Source organism: Condylura cristata, unplaced genomic scaffold, assembly GCF_000260355.1.
Source record: "Condylura cristata isolate star-nosed mole 26May11 unplaced genomic scaffold, ConCri1.0 scaffold00001, whole genome shotgun sequence".
Taxonomy (NCBI): Eukaryota; Metazoa; Chordata; class Mammalia; order Eulipotyphla; family Talpidae; genus Condylura; species Condylura cristata.
The window spans coordinates 42,749,861-42,767,032 of record NW_004567102.1 but is presented as its reverse complement, the minus strand read 5'-3'; the positions used below and the strand labels follow the sequence as shown (position 1 = coordinate 42,767,032).

The window sequence follows — 17,172 nt, the reverse complement described above, 5'->3', positions numbered from 1 at the left end:
AAATATCTGTTTTAAAAAAGTGTTAAGACTTACACGTGTCAACAGATATTAACCTGTTTTATTTAGAGAAGCCCTGAAAAAGCATGTATTATTTTGTATTATTTGTCTAAGATAGTCAAGGTACTAGACAAACAAGCAAAAAAAAAAAGTTTTCAATATTAGAACAGAAAGGGCAGATATCATTATTGTAGCTATGATTACCTATCAAAAACAACATACAAAAAAAACTCTTGGAACTTTGAGTTCAGTACTTAGCCACCTCTATATACAATAAAAATATCTTTTGAAATAACCAATAAGAAACAAACATAATACTAAATAAAACCTTGTATTTCAGTGATGCCATTGAGTCTGTGAGCTCTCTCATATCTTAACATAAATCATTTTATTTTTATTAAATAATGAGATCTGATTCCATTGCTGGCAACTCAAATCTCTAACAAATTTAAAGGCTCAATACTGATGATGAATAGATAGATAGATAAGGACCTATACAAATATCAAATTGCATTAAGCCAATTACTCTTGGAATGATATTTGGGATGATTTTCACCCCACTTGACTTAAAATTTTATTATACCAGTAAAGTCTATTTCCTGCAAATAATTTAAGCAGAAGAAAATAGAAAGTATCACTCCTCCCAGACATTTTCATTATTTTTTTTCATAATTAAATAGTAAATTGTATCAAAAAAGAATAATCTCTGTGGCAAATAGCCATCTGATTACCAAAGAGATAAGCACACAAGCAAATAAGTACCTATCTGTAACCTCCTCTGGGGACAAAGCTAAATTGTACAGAAGCCCTTAGTCTCCCTTACAAGTGGCTGTATATACAGGATTGTTTTAACTGACTATGAGGAGAATTAATGTGTACTACTTGCAAAATTGGTTTATATAAACCCTCCATGAGCAATTCTCCCTCTGTACCCTCACTTCTGACTGATATAAAGCCCGTAGTGAACTAGGAATACACCTTAAAGATGATAGGCAGGGCCCTCCCTGGCTGGCAAAGCACAGCACTATGAAGCTATCTGCATCCATTTCAACATGAGTTCGATCCCTGGTCAGAGAGGTGACCCACATGGCATGGCAGACCTCTCCTGACCCGCTTGCTGACCCCCTCGGCAGTGTATTTCAGTCAATCTGCCTGTTCTTCTCCCCACTCTGTCTCTCTGAATTCTCTTACCCCAGGCATCTCTGGCCTATACCACAATTCTTGTATGCATAAATAAATCTTAGAAATAAATCTTAGAAAAAAAAAAAAAAAGATGGTAGACAAACCACCAGTTTGCCCTAGATGTTGAAGATTAAAAAAAAAGAGCATGCAGCATGAATAATCATCCAACAGTAAACTCTTTAAGGGAGTGAAATTTTGTTATATTTTAGGTCAACCTACATTGACATAGCCTCCATTTCTCTTTTCTTTTTCTCTAGTCTTTATCTTTTCCAGTTATGATTGTTCCAGAAATTTTTCAGAGAAACTAGAAGGCACTCAGAGAGGTGGAGAGAGAGATTTGTCACACCTACAGACTCCCAAAAAACAGAGTAGCAGGAATGGTAAAGTTCTATACAATTTATATATGAAAACTTTCTGTTTCAGCAGGGATATGAGGCAGCTTTGTCAGTTTATCAGGAAACTAGAACACCATTATCATGAGCAAGTTGTTCAGCAGCCTTAGTAACTTTCTACTTCATGATTACTTATGTTTGCAGTCTATGCTTTTTTTATACTTTTCTACAAGTCTACCTGAGATAGTAGATATTTTCTAATTCCCATGACTAACAGAAACTGTTCAGTTTATATAGTAACATTAACACTTTCCCAGCTTCCAAGCCAAAAAAAATTTATTTTCATTATTTATTTATTTTCATAAAAGAATTATCGTATAGGCCATAAGTATGTTGGGTGTGAGGATTCACCAGAGATAGTAAGGGAAGAGAACAGGCAGATTGACTGAAATACATTGGTAATGGGAACAGTTGGCAAGACAGGAGAGGTCTGCTGCACCTTGTGGGTCAGCTACCAGGCTGGAGATCAAACTCAGGCCATAGCTAGTGGTGACAGTGCTGAGACTTAACCTCTAGGCCATCAGGAAGGCCCCACCCTGGTTTTTAATTTCTCCAGTGAGTCCCCAAGATAACAACACAATGGAACTGGATGTAAAATCTTGCCATGACTTTTCACTTTCAGTACCTTTTATCTCTCAAATGCCAGCATTGTTCTTTTGACCTTTCTGTCCAAGACATCTATCCAGACTTAACCTGTAGGCCACAATATTACTTTTATATAAATAATCTATATTTTTATTATATATTATATAGATAGTTTAATAGAAGACCAAAAGCTTATTCTGACATTGCCATATCTTACATAAACAATCATATGTACTTATTTTTTCTTCTTTTATTTCTCTTTACTATTCTTTAATTTTTCTGTAACAAACTTGGACTGCTATATAATTTCTAAGAGAAAATAGGGGGAAATGTGTTAAAGCAGCTATTTACCTCTCTGTTTACTCCCAGGCTTGAATCCAGTTAAACTTAATTTCAGATACAGCTAAAAATTTGTGTTATTTGCAGTGTGCCTTTACTATCTCATTAAAATCACCTATACTAGCCTCTCATAATCACAAACACTGACAAAACACCCTGCGTCCAGAAGGGTCATTTCTCTTTCTAATTTCTAGCTTCAATTCTTTAACTTCATCCAGAATTAGGAAACCTGCTTCCCATTATATAACTGAGAAAAAATTTCTTAACCAAGAGGGTCAAACTCTCAACTCTGATTTCCTGAAGTTGCTGGTCCATTCAAGGTCCATTTCTATGAATGTTTCCTGATACTTGAAACAAATATACTTAATATCTCTTTCCATGCTATCTTATTTAACACATGTATATGGTGCTCTCCAGAGCAGGTCTTTTAGATAAGGAATATTAATCTCTTTTATGCTTCTTAAGCTGCAATTTCCTAGCAGTCAGACACAGTGTGTCATTTGTCTTTGTAGCTCTCTCTCTTAGCAAAGCAGGAAACATATAAAGCTGAATTTAATTAATGAATATCATTGCATTGTGTTAAGCAAATATCCAAATTCATTCCATATTTCTGCTTTCTAACCTAAAAGCCCTCCCTGGTGGTGCAGCGGGTTAAAGCACACCACTAAGAAGTTAAAGCCACATCCCTACACCGGGAGGTGACCCATGTGGTGCAGCAGACCTCTCCTGACCCGCCCTCTGCTCCCCACTCTGTCTCTGGTGAATCCTCTCACCACACCTGCACCTCTAGCCTGTACCGAGTTCTGTATGCATAAATAAATAAATCTTAAAAAAAAAAAAAAAAACCCTGTTTGCATGACATGACCAGATAATCAGATTTCTTCTTTCTAAGAATTAGATGTGAATGCTGGTGGCAAGTAGTACTGAGGTCCTAGATGGAATAAATGGAAAGAAAATTTTCTGAAGTCACTAATAGGAATGCCTTTAGGAAAAACAAAAAACAAACAGCTGTTTGTGATGGCACAAAATCAGGAGATTTTAGATTTAGCTATATAACGATGAGTACAATTGATAGGGAACCTAACTAGTTTTTGAAATATTACATCAAAGGAAAATATTTCAAGCTTCAAACACCTGCACAAAAATATGTTTTTGGATAAAATACATTCTTAGTAACATACATATCATAGTAAAAAAAACAACTGGCTCTGTCTACAACACAAGCCACAGCTAATTCTAGAAGAGTAGTGCATATACTGAGTTGTATAAAATGATAGATCTTTTTGAAATTTTATGATCCATCTTGAGTAGAAGGTTTTGTAGTGTTGTCAGACATAAGAATTATAGATGCTTTACAAGTATTTGTCATATCATATAAAACTTAAATTTAGAGAAGAGGTACATAACTTTTTCTGTTCTTCTTAATCTTAGTGAGTTACTACTATACTTTGTTTTAAATTTCAGGCATAACTATAACCATAAAGGCAAAGCAACATTAATATAATAGTAAAAATCCATAAATGTTTTCTCATAATCTGGAGTTAGCCTGTGTTTAGCTAGGGACTTTGAAAAGGAGACAAAACAATCTACAATAAATCTTTATTATTAATTGCTAACTTTCACCCTAACAGAAGAAATTTCTACAATGTACAAATGTGGAAGGACTACTTTTTTTAAAGTTTTGTTTATTTATTCATACAGAACTGGGGTACAGGGGTATAGGCCAGAGGTTCTGGGGTTTTGAGAGGACTCAGCAGAGATAGAGTGAAGAGCATAACAGACAGCTTGACAAAGTACACTGCTGAGGGGAGCGGTGGGTGGGTCAGGAGAGGTCTGCAGTGCCATGTGGATCACCTCAGGGACTGGGAATCGAACTAGCACTGAAGAGGCTGCGGCCTAACCCGTACTGTGTCCTAACCCGTTGCAGAGCTGGGAAGAGCTTTTTTTTTAAAAAAAAAAAAAAAATTAATTATAGGGCCCTCCCTGGTGGCGCAGCGGGTTAAAGCACTGCACTGAGAAGCTTAAGCCACTTCCGCATGAGTTTGATTCCTGCCTGCCAGGAGGAGATCCACATGGCGCCGCAGACCTCTCCTGACCCATTTGCTGCTCCCTCAGCAGTTTACTTCGTCGATCTGCCTGTTCTGCTCCCTACTCTGTCTCTGGTGAATCCTCTCTCCCTCCACATCTCTGGCCTGTACCCCAGTTCTGTATGAACAAATAAATCTTTTTTTAAAAAGAATTACAATTGTATGTGTTGCATGCAAATACTACAATACTCACTCATAAAAATGAGTTAAGTTCTGGCCCTCCCTGGTGACGCAGCGGGTTAAAGCGCAGCACTGAGAATCTGAAGCCACCTCCGCATGAGTTCGATTCCCGCCTGCTGCCTGCCCCGGAGGAGACCACATGGCGAGCCAGACCTCTCCTGGCCCGCCCGCTGCTTCCCTCAGCAGTGTACTTCGTCGATCTGCCTGTTCTGCTCCCCACTCTGTCTCTGGTGAAGCCTCTCACCGCCCCTGAGCCTCTGGCCTGTACCCCAGTTCTGTATGAATAAATAAATAAATCTTTAAAAAAAAATGAGTTAAGTTCTGATACATGATATCACACTGATTAACTTTAAAAAAAAAAATTATGCTGGATGAAGTAAGCCAGACACAAAAGTGTAACTGCAGGTGGCTTTTCCTGGAGTGTGGTGCAGGTGAGGATAAATAAATAGCCCTAGGGGAAAAACGGATAAAGTATCAGTGGAAACTTTGCTAGGAAAAATAAAGGACTGCAGAAGCAGTCCCCTGGGGATTCTCCACTTTTTTGGGATTTTAGTATTTTCCAGGATTCAGCAATAAGTTGAGAGGTTTCGCCTACTGAGGAGACTGAAACTGTTCCTAGCTTTGCTGCTGTTACAGCCTGAAGGTGCAGGTGAAGACCAGAGCTGGGTGCCTCACTGAGCTTCCTGAGTGTGGGGTGTTTGTTTGGTAGCTCAGATGCTGCAGCTGTTTCCGGTGTTGCTTGTCTGGTGCTGTGAGGGCACATTTCAGCAGCTGCAATGAACATCTCCTACTAAGTCTTCTGCTGTCTTCGTGAGCTAGATCCCAGCTATTGTCTGTCTGCCATGTGCTCCAGCCGTCAGTGGCAGGAAAATGCCGTCTTGGGAGTGTGGTCTTTTGTTCCGGACTGGTGCTCCATGTCTTCAAAAGCCTGATTTTAACTGATTTTCTACATGGTGGCACATATTATAAAGGTGATGAAGACCATTGAATTGTACACTTAAAGTGGTTCAAGTGGCAAATCATGTTATATGTTTTACCACAATAAAAAGCTGAAAGAATTGCAATAAGTAGTGTCATCGTCCCCCTAATAAGCATAACATTGAATGGTATGCCTCTGACAATACAAAACTTATATTAAAATTTTTTATTCACTTTCTTAGATATAGTAAGAATTGAGAATACTTAAAGTACTCATGTTACTAATATTGGCTATTGGTGGGGGGGCAGGGGAGGAAGCCTCTATAGACTTTGCAGAAATAATGTCTATTCTTCTCCAACTACCAGGATTAGGGTTTTACAACTGATAGATTTATTGACCAAAGAAATTAAGGATTTATTAGTGAAAGTTAAAATGTAATCATCTTTTTTAAAAAGATCTATTTACTGATGCATACAAGAGCTGGGGTACAGGCCAGAGGTACAGGGGATGCGAGGATTCACCAGAGACAGAGCAGGGAGCAGAATAGGCAGAGTGAGCAGTGGGAGAGACAGGAGAGGTCGGCTGTGCCATATGGGTCACTTCCCTGGCCTGGGATCAAACTCATGCTGGAGTGGCTGGGGATAACATCATAATTCTGTGACTTAACCCCTTGCATCACCAGAGAGGCCTTAATATAATCATCTTATGAAATTTTTAAAATGTATTTTAAAATATAGACTTATACAAAAATAATAAAACAACACTGAATAATTTACAAAATATAAAATAAGAAATATAGATAGAATAAACTACAGTCAGTGACATTTTACTTTTCTTAAATTATTGATCATTACCTAATAAATGTGCTTTGATGTTTGATTCTAAGAACATTATTTCAAATGAAGCTGATACATTTTTCATTATCATCAAGTAAAGGGGAATGTCAACAATGCAGCGGGATCAAAGTAGTTAAGAAAAAGCAGTCCTCTGATCAATCTTCCTCTGGCAAATAATGGAGACATTCAGTGTTATTAAAATTGAACTGTGAAAGTTGTGCAATTATCTGTTGGAAACTCAGCAGGTTCATAGCCCTTGATCAAGCAGTTTTGTGGCATGTGGAATGGTCTGAGGATTTCTGCATCACTTTTTGTTTTTGAAGTAAGTGTGATCCCCATGTGTAGAGGTCATTCTTTGTCTCTTTTACAGGCTTCTTTGTAGTATATCATGGAGGAAATATTTCAAGTCTTATTTAGAGGATTTTTTTTTCTTCAATTTCTTTATTAGATAAGATTAAACTATATGGTAAGAATATAATCAAATTTTCAATGCTTCTTTTAAGAATGAGAATTTAGAAATAGACACTATCAATTGGTTCAATGTTACTGACTCTTTACCAATCAAAATAATTTATTGTCAGTCCCATGATTTTTAATGTTCTTTTCTGGTTAAAGAAACCTGCAAAATCCTATCAAAGTTTTTGCCATGTTTGCATGAAGGTTAGAGCATTTTATTTCATAGATCAATTTACTTATACTCCAAAGAATGATACATAGAATAAATTTATCATTGTGTGGAATCAAATTGTTGCTGATTTTAACAAGGTAAGTCATGTGACTCAGTGTTATCTGGTATAATCTCTCTTTCATCATTTTGTTTTGATCTACCTTCATCATGGGAAATGAGTTATTTCTGCTCATGCTTTTATGCCAGTACAAGTAGGTCTAGCAAAGTGACCACTCTTTGACATCCATCTCTTTTGCCTTTTCCCCACATTTCTCGCCTCCCAGTATGCTGAAATTAAGATAGAAAAGGAAGGAGAATTTGAAGCATACAGAGCAACATGAGACTTGACAAAATACTAGATATTAGAAGGTCAGGGGAAATTTAAAAACTATCTTTACCATTTTTTTTTATTTCGCTTTATCAATCTTTAAATAATTATATCATCTATATATATATATATATATATATTCAGAACGATTCTATCTATCTATCTATCTATCTATCTATCTATCTATCTATCTATCTATCTATCTATCTATTTTTTTCAGAACTGGGTTACAGGCCAGAGGCTCAGGGGCGGTGAGAGGCTTCACTAGAGACAGAGTGGGGAACAGAACAGGCATATCGACGAAGTACACTGCTGAGGGGATCTGCGGGCGGGTCAGGAGAGGTCTGCCACACCATGTGGTCACCTCCAGGGCAGGCGGGAATCGAACTCATGCAGAAACGGCTTTAGATTCTCAATTCTGTGCTTTAACCCACTGTGCGCCACCAGGGAGGGCACAGATGATTATATATTTTAACATTGTTCCATTTTTTAGGCAATGTTTGATTTCTCCTCTCAGATGTTGTCTGAATAAAATTACCACCCAGACACTCATAAGCCATAACCATAAACTTTTATGCTCTTCCCTTCCATTTTAATTCCTCCCCTTGCTTGCTAGTTTTGTTTTCTTTTTTTTTTGGGGGGGGGGGTATCTTGTTTGGCTTCCCTATAGTCTTCCTATAAATGAAACCATCTGATATTTTTTTTTCCTTTTCCTTCTGACTTATTTCACCATGCATAATCCCTTCCAGCACCATCCATGTTGCTACAAATGGCATAAGTTTGTCTTTTGATTGCTGAGTAGTATTACAGTGTGTGTATCTATACCACATGCTCTTGAACCGGTCATCTATTTTGGGAGTTGAGGTTGTTTCCATATTTTAACTATTGTAAATAGTGCTACAATGGACATGGGAATGCAGGTTTCCTTCTGAATTAATACTTTTTGTGTTCTGTATTCCTAGGCGTGGAATTGCTGGGTCCTAGTAATTTGAGGGTCCTCCATATAACTTTACATAGTGACACAGGGCAGGGAGAGGGACACCCCCAGACCCTCAAATATAACACTTCTAAATAGGTTCTGCCATTCACCACATCAAGACAAAACATATAAGACCTTTAATGGACAGGAATTTTAATACAGTTAGAGTGCAACACAGAAAAGACAAAGAATATAGTTTCTAATCAAACACCCAGAGTTACCCATCTCATCATGGGTAAAAGTCTACTCAAAAGTGATTGGCCCAAAGCAAGACCTGAAAGCCTGCCACAAGTCTAAAGCACTTTCTGGCAGGGACCCATAGTAAAGGGTCAGAAATGGCCAGACAAGTCTGGGAGGAAAAGAGCAAAATCAAAATCAAGAATAAATGCTGCCGTAGTTAATCTTCCTCCATGTCTCTCACCCACATTTGTTCTAACCCACATTTGTTCTAACCAGTCCAGAGCTAAAAACAAGAGCTGCTTCTTTATATGTCTCTCTGTTCTATGTGCCTCCCTCAGGTCTCCTTCCGGCTCTCCATTTTGCTTCCTTCCTATTCAGTTTCCTCTTCAGTTTCTTTTCCCTGCTCAGCTCTACTCTCCTTCTGGGTGGAAGCAGGGAATATAGAACCTACCCTTTTCCTAGGGACCACACTGTTACATTGGACGAGTTCATATATCAACCAGTAATGAAAAAGGATTCCTTTTTCTCCACATGCTCATCATCATTTGTTTTTGTTAGTTTTCTTACTGTGAGCCATTCTTCCTGGTATGAGTCTACCACTTTAAAATATACAAAAAATCTCTAGAAGACAACACACCTGGTTTTCCTCATTCACATCTTAGTGTGGCACATTTAGTATAATTAATGTGTCAAATTGATACTGTTTTATTATATACAGTACTGCACACAGTACTGTTAACTAAAGTTCATAGCTTATGCACAGTTTCTTAGTTTTTATTCATTATTTCTTTTTTGCTCTAGCACCATTATATTTAGTTGTCATGTCACATTAAGTTCTATTTGACAATAATAGTTCATCTTACTTTTCTTATTTTTAGTAACTGAGTATTTTGAGAAGTATTGGTCAGATATTTTGTAAAATGCCCCTCTGTTGGAATTTGTGTTATAATTACACATGATGTAAAGGTTTTGAATTGGAAGGTCACAGAGAAAAAGTGCCATTTTATCACCATATCAAGAGGATAAGCAACAAGTATGTTTATCAATGGTGATGTTGACCTTGATCACCCAACTGAGGTAATAATTGCCAGATTTCTCCACTATCAAGTTTCTCTTTTCCCCTTTTCATTCTGTAGTCTTTGTAAAGAAGTTAAAAGCATAGGCTGAATGGAGAGAAGAAGGAATTATGCTACCCTTGGTTGAGTCCAAAAAATCTTTGTTATTTGCAATTATTTTATATGCAAATTGTTTTGCATATTTTCCTCTCCCCATCTATGAAATTATTCAAACTTTTATTTGTACTTCAGTATGTATTCAGTTATTTATTTCATAACATTTATTTTGTTACTCAAGCTGCTCCAGATTTGGTAATTAGGAGTGCTTTCAGTTTGTTCTTGTGTGTCTTTGATATTCCAATCAATGTAGTTTTTTTTTTTAACCACTTTTTTAACTATATGTTGTTTTAGATATATCTCTAGGAACATCTTGCATTTTTTCTGGTCTCATTTACAGAAGCAAATATTTCCCCCAGGGACTCTAGTTTCAGTTAATGGAGGATGATATTAAAAATTAAGTAGTTAGGTGTAGTTAGGTGTAGTTAGGTGTACTTGTGACTATAGGAATGCCATTTCTTTTAGGCTCTCTTAGCTGATGAGCAAAGAAATGTAGGCATGCATAAATAAACAGTGGGTTCTCTATTCATTGATTCCATATTTGTGAATTTTCCTACTTGTGAAAATCTATTTGTAATCCTCAAATCAATACCCAGTTAACTTTCAGTCATTTGTGGACTTTCAAGGACAGCAAAAAATTTGACTTCATTCCCCAGCCTAAGTTAAACAAGATGACACTTTGTCCTTGTTTCAGTTCTTATACTGTAAACAAATATCTTTTCCATAATGTATTTAGTGCCATGTTTATCATATTTTGTGCTTTGTTGTTGATTTAACTGCTTTGAAACTGACCCGCAAATAAAATCTGAAATGATTTCTAATGTTTCTAAGTTCAAGAAGATTATAATATGCCTTATGAAGAAATACTTAGATAAGGTTTATTTGAGTATGAGTTATGATGCTGATATTTTTCAGTTCATCATAAAAGAACCAACAGTATAGATTAAGTAAAGCATAAACAGAGACACACATAAAACAAGTTATGTATGATGATTAATTGACAAAAATGTTGTGACTGAAGCTCAGAAGCTCCTAATCCTGCATTTTGCCTAGGAGCAATGTTCAGCCATTTGCTAGTTTAGTGTTTACAGTAACTTTATAAAGCATAATTATCGTATATAACATAATGTAATTTTTTAAATATAACCTTTTATATCTATTTAAACAACATGAGTTTTAAATTAATGATTCCAAATTGGAATCATTACTAGCTGGGTCATTCTAGCCTACTCCTCTTAATCATATGTAAATTCCCACACCACTAGTGAAAAACCACCATCCACCATTTATTTACTTGATTGTTCAATTCCAGGATACATATACAGTAGTACTAGAATTGTTAACACATATGCTTGGAAAAAATAACTGTGAACAAAAGTACAGTACACACATGCAATTTAATTTTTAAAAGACTCATTTTCTGTTACGTAGGTCTGCACATTTTTAACCTTCAACCTTTCACTTGTGAAGTTGAATATAATATATTCTCTTTCTGAGACCATTGATACCAATGTAATTTTTAATTGTTTAAATATAGATTTACTCTTTGTGCTATAAAGTTCTGTAGTTTGAAAAACACATAGTGGCTTCTACCCAGTATTATTATAATGAAGGTATCCTAAAATTCTGTGTTTTCATGACTTAACCTGTTTTTTCTACCTCCTAAGCACCTGATAACCACTGACCTTTTTACTCTCTCTGTTTTTTTCCCATAATGTTGTATAATTTGTGTTATATATTTTGGATGAATATCTTTCCCCTAGCAATTTATGATTCCATTATCTTCTTCCATCAAATTTTATGACTTGACAACTCATCTTTTTTCTAATAATAATAAATATATAATCACCCATTGGATGGAGGAGTTGGTTCATCCATTCGCCTTTCGAGTTCTTGTGTGTAAATAAAAATTTAAATCATCTAGGTAAAAATACAGAAGTCAGGCTCTTCCTGGCGTCTTAACGGGTTAAAACATCACATTATGAAGCTCTCCGAAGCCACTGCAGCATGAGTTCAATCCCCAGCCAGGGAGCTGACCCACATGGCATGGCAGACCTCTTCTGGCCCACTTGCAGCTACCCTCAGCAGTGTAGCAGTGTACTTTGTTGTCAATTTGCCTATTCTGCTCTCCACTCAGTTTATGGTAAATACTCCCATCCACCACACCTCTGGCCTATACCCCAGTTCTGTACGCATAAGTAAATAAATCTTAAAAAAAAAGTCAAAGTGCTGATTTAAATAGTAAAATAATACTTTCATTTTTATTTTTAAGTTTCTATCTCCATTAGCTAATTAAATATGGCATAGTGGGATGTTTGCTCTTAGGTGAATTCTTTTTTATTTTTTTATGGGAATTGGACTTCATTCACTCTACTACCTTTGTCTAAGATTATGACATCTTAGAAATAAAATTAGATTAGAGATGGCCATAAAGTATCTGACTCAACAGGTATCATCTTAAGTAGCTGTTATATAAACTCTCCTTCACCCTAAGAAAATGAACCACAAAGTTGTTATTCAAACACATATTTTTTTTCTTTTTCAATTATTCACATTTTGCTTATTTATCTTCCTTTGCCCTTTTTTCAAAAAATATGTTCAATCAAGATCATGTATCTAATGCATATATAGAGATAGATCTGGGTAGAGAAAAATCTGGTATCATTTAACATTATGAAATATAGTGATAAATGAGGACATTTGACCAAGATTTGAATTCATTAAATGAAATGCCTCACTTTTAACTAACATGTGAACTTCATGTTGCTGAATTTTCAGATGTTAAATATGAGAAGTTAAAGAGATTTTCTTGGTCAGCAGATATCATGGCATAACAGAATAGATATATAATATGTTTATCATATATATATATATACACATATATATAAAGACCTATTTTTATTATTGATTATGTGACTAATTATCTCTTATGTTTAATTTTCTGTTTTACATTTTGAGAAACTGAAAGGACAAAAAAAAATCACTTGATTAATATTGTTAGAATCTTCTATCTTGACTTCTTATAAATATGGAATCCAATATTTTAATGACAGTAGCAGCTATTTCATATAAATATATTGCTCCAGTTAGACACATTTGTTCCATTTTTAGATTAACAAGTGTAATGAGCATCTGCTTCGGATTTTGGATTAAAAAAAAAATTGGACAATTTCCTATGAACATTTAGGGTGGAGAGGGTCACAGATATGGTGGCCATTAGGATGGGGATGCTAAGAACTATGCCTATAATTCTGATGTGTACATTTATAATTTTACATGAATCCAAAAACAGAAAGCCAAAAAGCAGCTACTAAAATCAAAGCAACTCCCCACGTACACTACACTATCTCGTCAGTCTAAATATGTCCAAGAGCAACCTGGTCATATATAAGTGGGGTTTGCATATATATATACTACAACTGGTCATTATATTCACTGGTGCAAGGGTATGTATGTTTTGTGAAAAAGGTGATGATGGATAGAGGACAGTGTGAAAAAGATACCTATGATTATCTGAAGAACCCACCTCAATAGGTTTTTTCCAAAAATTGGAGTATTTTCAGTTTCAGGAGTGGCAGGCTTGGTTTTAGAGAGAAAAGGTTCTAGGATTAAGAAATGGCTTATTTACTTGGATGGCCATTTTTGGAGCATCTGTTTGCTATTCAGTTCAGTCAGGAATAATTGCAAAGTTAAATGGGAAAAAGGCCTATGCCACAAGTCAGCAAATTTATGAGGAGGTTAAATAATTGTGGGCAAAAAATAATAGAAATGAGTCATTTAATGAACCTAAAGAAAAAAAAAAAACTAGGGGGTTCTGCTGAAATAAAAATATCTTTAAATGATTCATGCCCTCAACATTCAATGCTTTTATCAGCAGAACTCAGTTCTGAAAAAACACTAAATCAGATCACCTCAGATTACAGTTTATGTATGATTCCAAACTCTTGTTCGGAAGTCCCCTCCAGAATATGTAGATTTGTACACACTAGAAGCTGAAGTAGACTACATAGAGGACAAGTTGTGTGAAGATGCAAATAATGAGGGAAAAATCATGTAATGATTAACTGTAACACAGAGAGTATAACTTAAGCCAAGTTTTGCCCTTATATCTTTTAATGTATAGTTGACTAATCACTTAAATTACTAAAAAATAACTGTAAATATGATCCAAACAATTTAAATGAGTGATGAGGAGGATAGAGGTAGAAGTATTAGAATGTATATGATGACATTTAAGGTTGTGTATTAAAAAACAGTAAATATATGAACATCAATAAACTTGAAATTGGAAAAACTTATGTGTGCGTATACAGTTACATACATTTGCTTTAGCTTCCCTGAACTAATGTTAACTAAATTGGAATGGTATGTGGGAAGATGTGTCGCTCTTCCTTTTTTTTTTTTTTTTGTATCTTAGAGCTGGAATAAATATCCATATTTTATGGCAAAAAAAGCCAAAATTGGGAAATTTCCACAATATAAGAATGCTCTGTTGATATAAATTATTTATGCAGTGAAAAATAATTCACATTAAATATATGAAAGAATTTTTTTCCTTTTCTTGTGTTTTCTTTTGTAGTATATAAATAGTGGCTTCAAAATTAGTATTTTAAATCCTTTTTAGTGGTGTGAATTTTATAACTGGGCATTACCTTACATCTTCATTAATGTACTATGTTTACCAACATTGTGCCTACATACAAATAAATGATAATACTGTAAAATTTTTATTATTTTTACAAAGTTAAGGTGTTTATAGGAATTAGTGATTATTTGTATTCAATTAATATGAAAAAATGGCCTTACAAAATTAACTCTTCCTTTGATTAACAAAAATGTCCATTTATTTTTGAAATTATTGTCATGGTGACATTATTATTTGCCATAAGTCAATGAGCTCACATTAAAAAACAAAACACCTGTATTACAAATTTAATTCTGAATACTTGTGTTTCTGAAACATTATTATATTTCAGATAGACAATTGGTAGGAGAGTGTCAGAAAGAAAGAAATATTTAATAAATCTTGCCACAAGAAAGACACAAATCATGAAAAAGATTTTAAAAGTGGCACAATGTAGGAACAATCATACAACTAGCATCTTGTAAGTCTATTTTCAAGATGTCATTATTTCTAGTCTCCATCCCTACCCCACCTCCCCACCTTTAATGCTATTCTTATTTTATTCATTTTATTATATGGCACCATTTTTACTTAAAGTCCATGCCAGGAATTTGAAAAATACCTTTGATTTGTTTTAGTCCATTACTTATTAAGTATGCCATCAAATACTATTGATGAAATATTTAGAAAGTTGATCTTTATACGAATTCCATATAAAGTTCAAATTTTAATTTTTCTAGGGTATAGCTACTATATCAGCAGGTATAACTTAACATTGCCTTACTCAGTGTTAAGATAGTAGGGGTGGGGTATAGACTAAAGGTACAGAGGGTGAGAGGATTCACCAGAGACAGAGTGGGGAGCAGAACAGGCAAATGCACTGAAATACACTGCTGAGGGGAGCAGTGGGTGAGACAGGAGAAGTCTGCTGCACCATATGTGGGTCTCCCGCATGGGTGAGGATAGAACTCAAGCTATGTGGTGTTAGTGCTGACACTTAACTCTGCGGCCATCAGGGTACCCCTGGTTGAAAATTGAGCACCTCAGGAAAAAGCTGTAAGTGGGTTGAAGGAACAGAAAAAGTATATAAGAGGCCCTCAATTCTATTTGCTCACATTTTCTCTGAGTTTTCTAAAATAAATCATTGTTATATTTCCTCTGTTTAAAATATTACAATGATGTTCAAACCTTGATAGTGAGGTAATAATTCATGAGTTTAGTCAGTTTTCCTTCCCATTGTTATTTCTCAATATTTTTCCTTTATTCTATTTCCAAAATACTTAACTTCAACTGATACTGGTTGCTGTAAACTATAAATTGTTATGGATGATGCCCCCTGGAGGGGTTTACTGGTAGATAATTGAGTGCCCCCCAGGAGAATAATATAAGTGGGGTGAAGCAACAGAAAGAGTTTATAAGGGAGCCCTGTGTGTTTCTGAGAGGGAGTTTTGCACAGGAGTGAGAGGAAGCCCTGTGCATGCAAGAGAAGAAGCTGAGCAGACACATTCAAGGGAGGCAGAGCGTGGCCCTGTGGAGATGTGGGAGAGAGAAGCTGAGCCCTGACTATAGCAGTGTAGCCTTGTGATGGTTGTGCAGGACCCCGACAGCTCTGGATGGCTCTGTGAGGGCTTCACAGAGCTGGGCTTTGTGGGCGTGGGCCACATGGCAGAGGCCATTGAGTATGGCCTCATCCAGTAGTTGTTTTGCAAAAGTTTTGTTAGCCCTGGTGAAGAAAGGGAGACCCACTGCTAGTGTTGCCAGTTCACACTTGGGGTACCTGACTGAAGGTCCTCACCTGTGCGTATAAAGAGACTTTAAAGATTTAACTGCAGGCACACAAACAGGCATCTTGCAGAAGCGTGGTGGGGAGAGACAGGAGACCTGGAACAGGCATCTTGCTAAAGTGTGTCCTGGAGAAGTCTGGAGACTGGAGCCCGAGTCTTGCTAAAATGTGAGACTGTGGCCCTTTGTCAGGTTGTTTGGCCACTACAGCTGCTGTCTTGAGTATGACTTGTTTAATGCTGTGCTGGAGCATTTCTTGCATTTTTGCTGTGTTTGTGAATCAGATCCTGCCTTATAATTTGGCCGCCACATGTCTGCGGGGGCTTCAAGACACCATCTCAGACACATTTCCTATTGTTTGGGAGAAGAACTGCATATTCTCAGTGATGGAAAGACACTATCATTATAACAGTTTTTGTGCAGGACTGGATATACCTGACATGACCAGGTAAAAGGCCTTTATTGGCCTCAGTAACTCTTGTTTTTCCTGGCTTGTTAAATAAACCCCTTTGTTGTTGTTCTCTAAGCCCATGGTATCTTGTGGTTGTGCACGTCTATGAAGAATTCAGACAGTAATTGGTAAAATTTGGGCAGAGAAGACCTGGCAAGTTTAGTGTCCCTAGCCACCCTGATATCACAACCATATTAAGTGATTGGTGATTTCTCACATATAGCTCTGCTTGACTGAAATGGCCTCTTCTAAAAACCCTCTAATACTGCCTAATTTATACAAACCCTTTAAGACTCAGCTCATGCACTACAGGTGTTGCCAATTCAAATTGGTTTGCCTGACTGTGGGTTCTCACCTTTGTGTTTAAAGGGACTTATAAGATTCAACTGCAGGCATACACAAAAAGGTTAATAATGGGTTTATTTACAAGAGAAAGGGAATGAAAAACTCAGGAAAATAGAAATAAGTTGAT

At 36.1% G+C, this 17,172-nt stretch overlaps 1 pseudogene; it reads left to right on the top strand.

Moving 5' to 3' along the window:
• Nucleotides 1-13,049: 13,049 nt before the first annotated feature.
• LOC105854287 lies at nt 13,050-16,825 on the top strand (annotated as a pseudogene).
• Nucleotides 16,826-17,172: the final 347 nt, after the last annotated feature.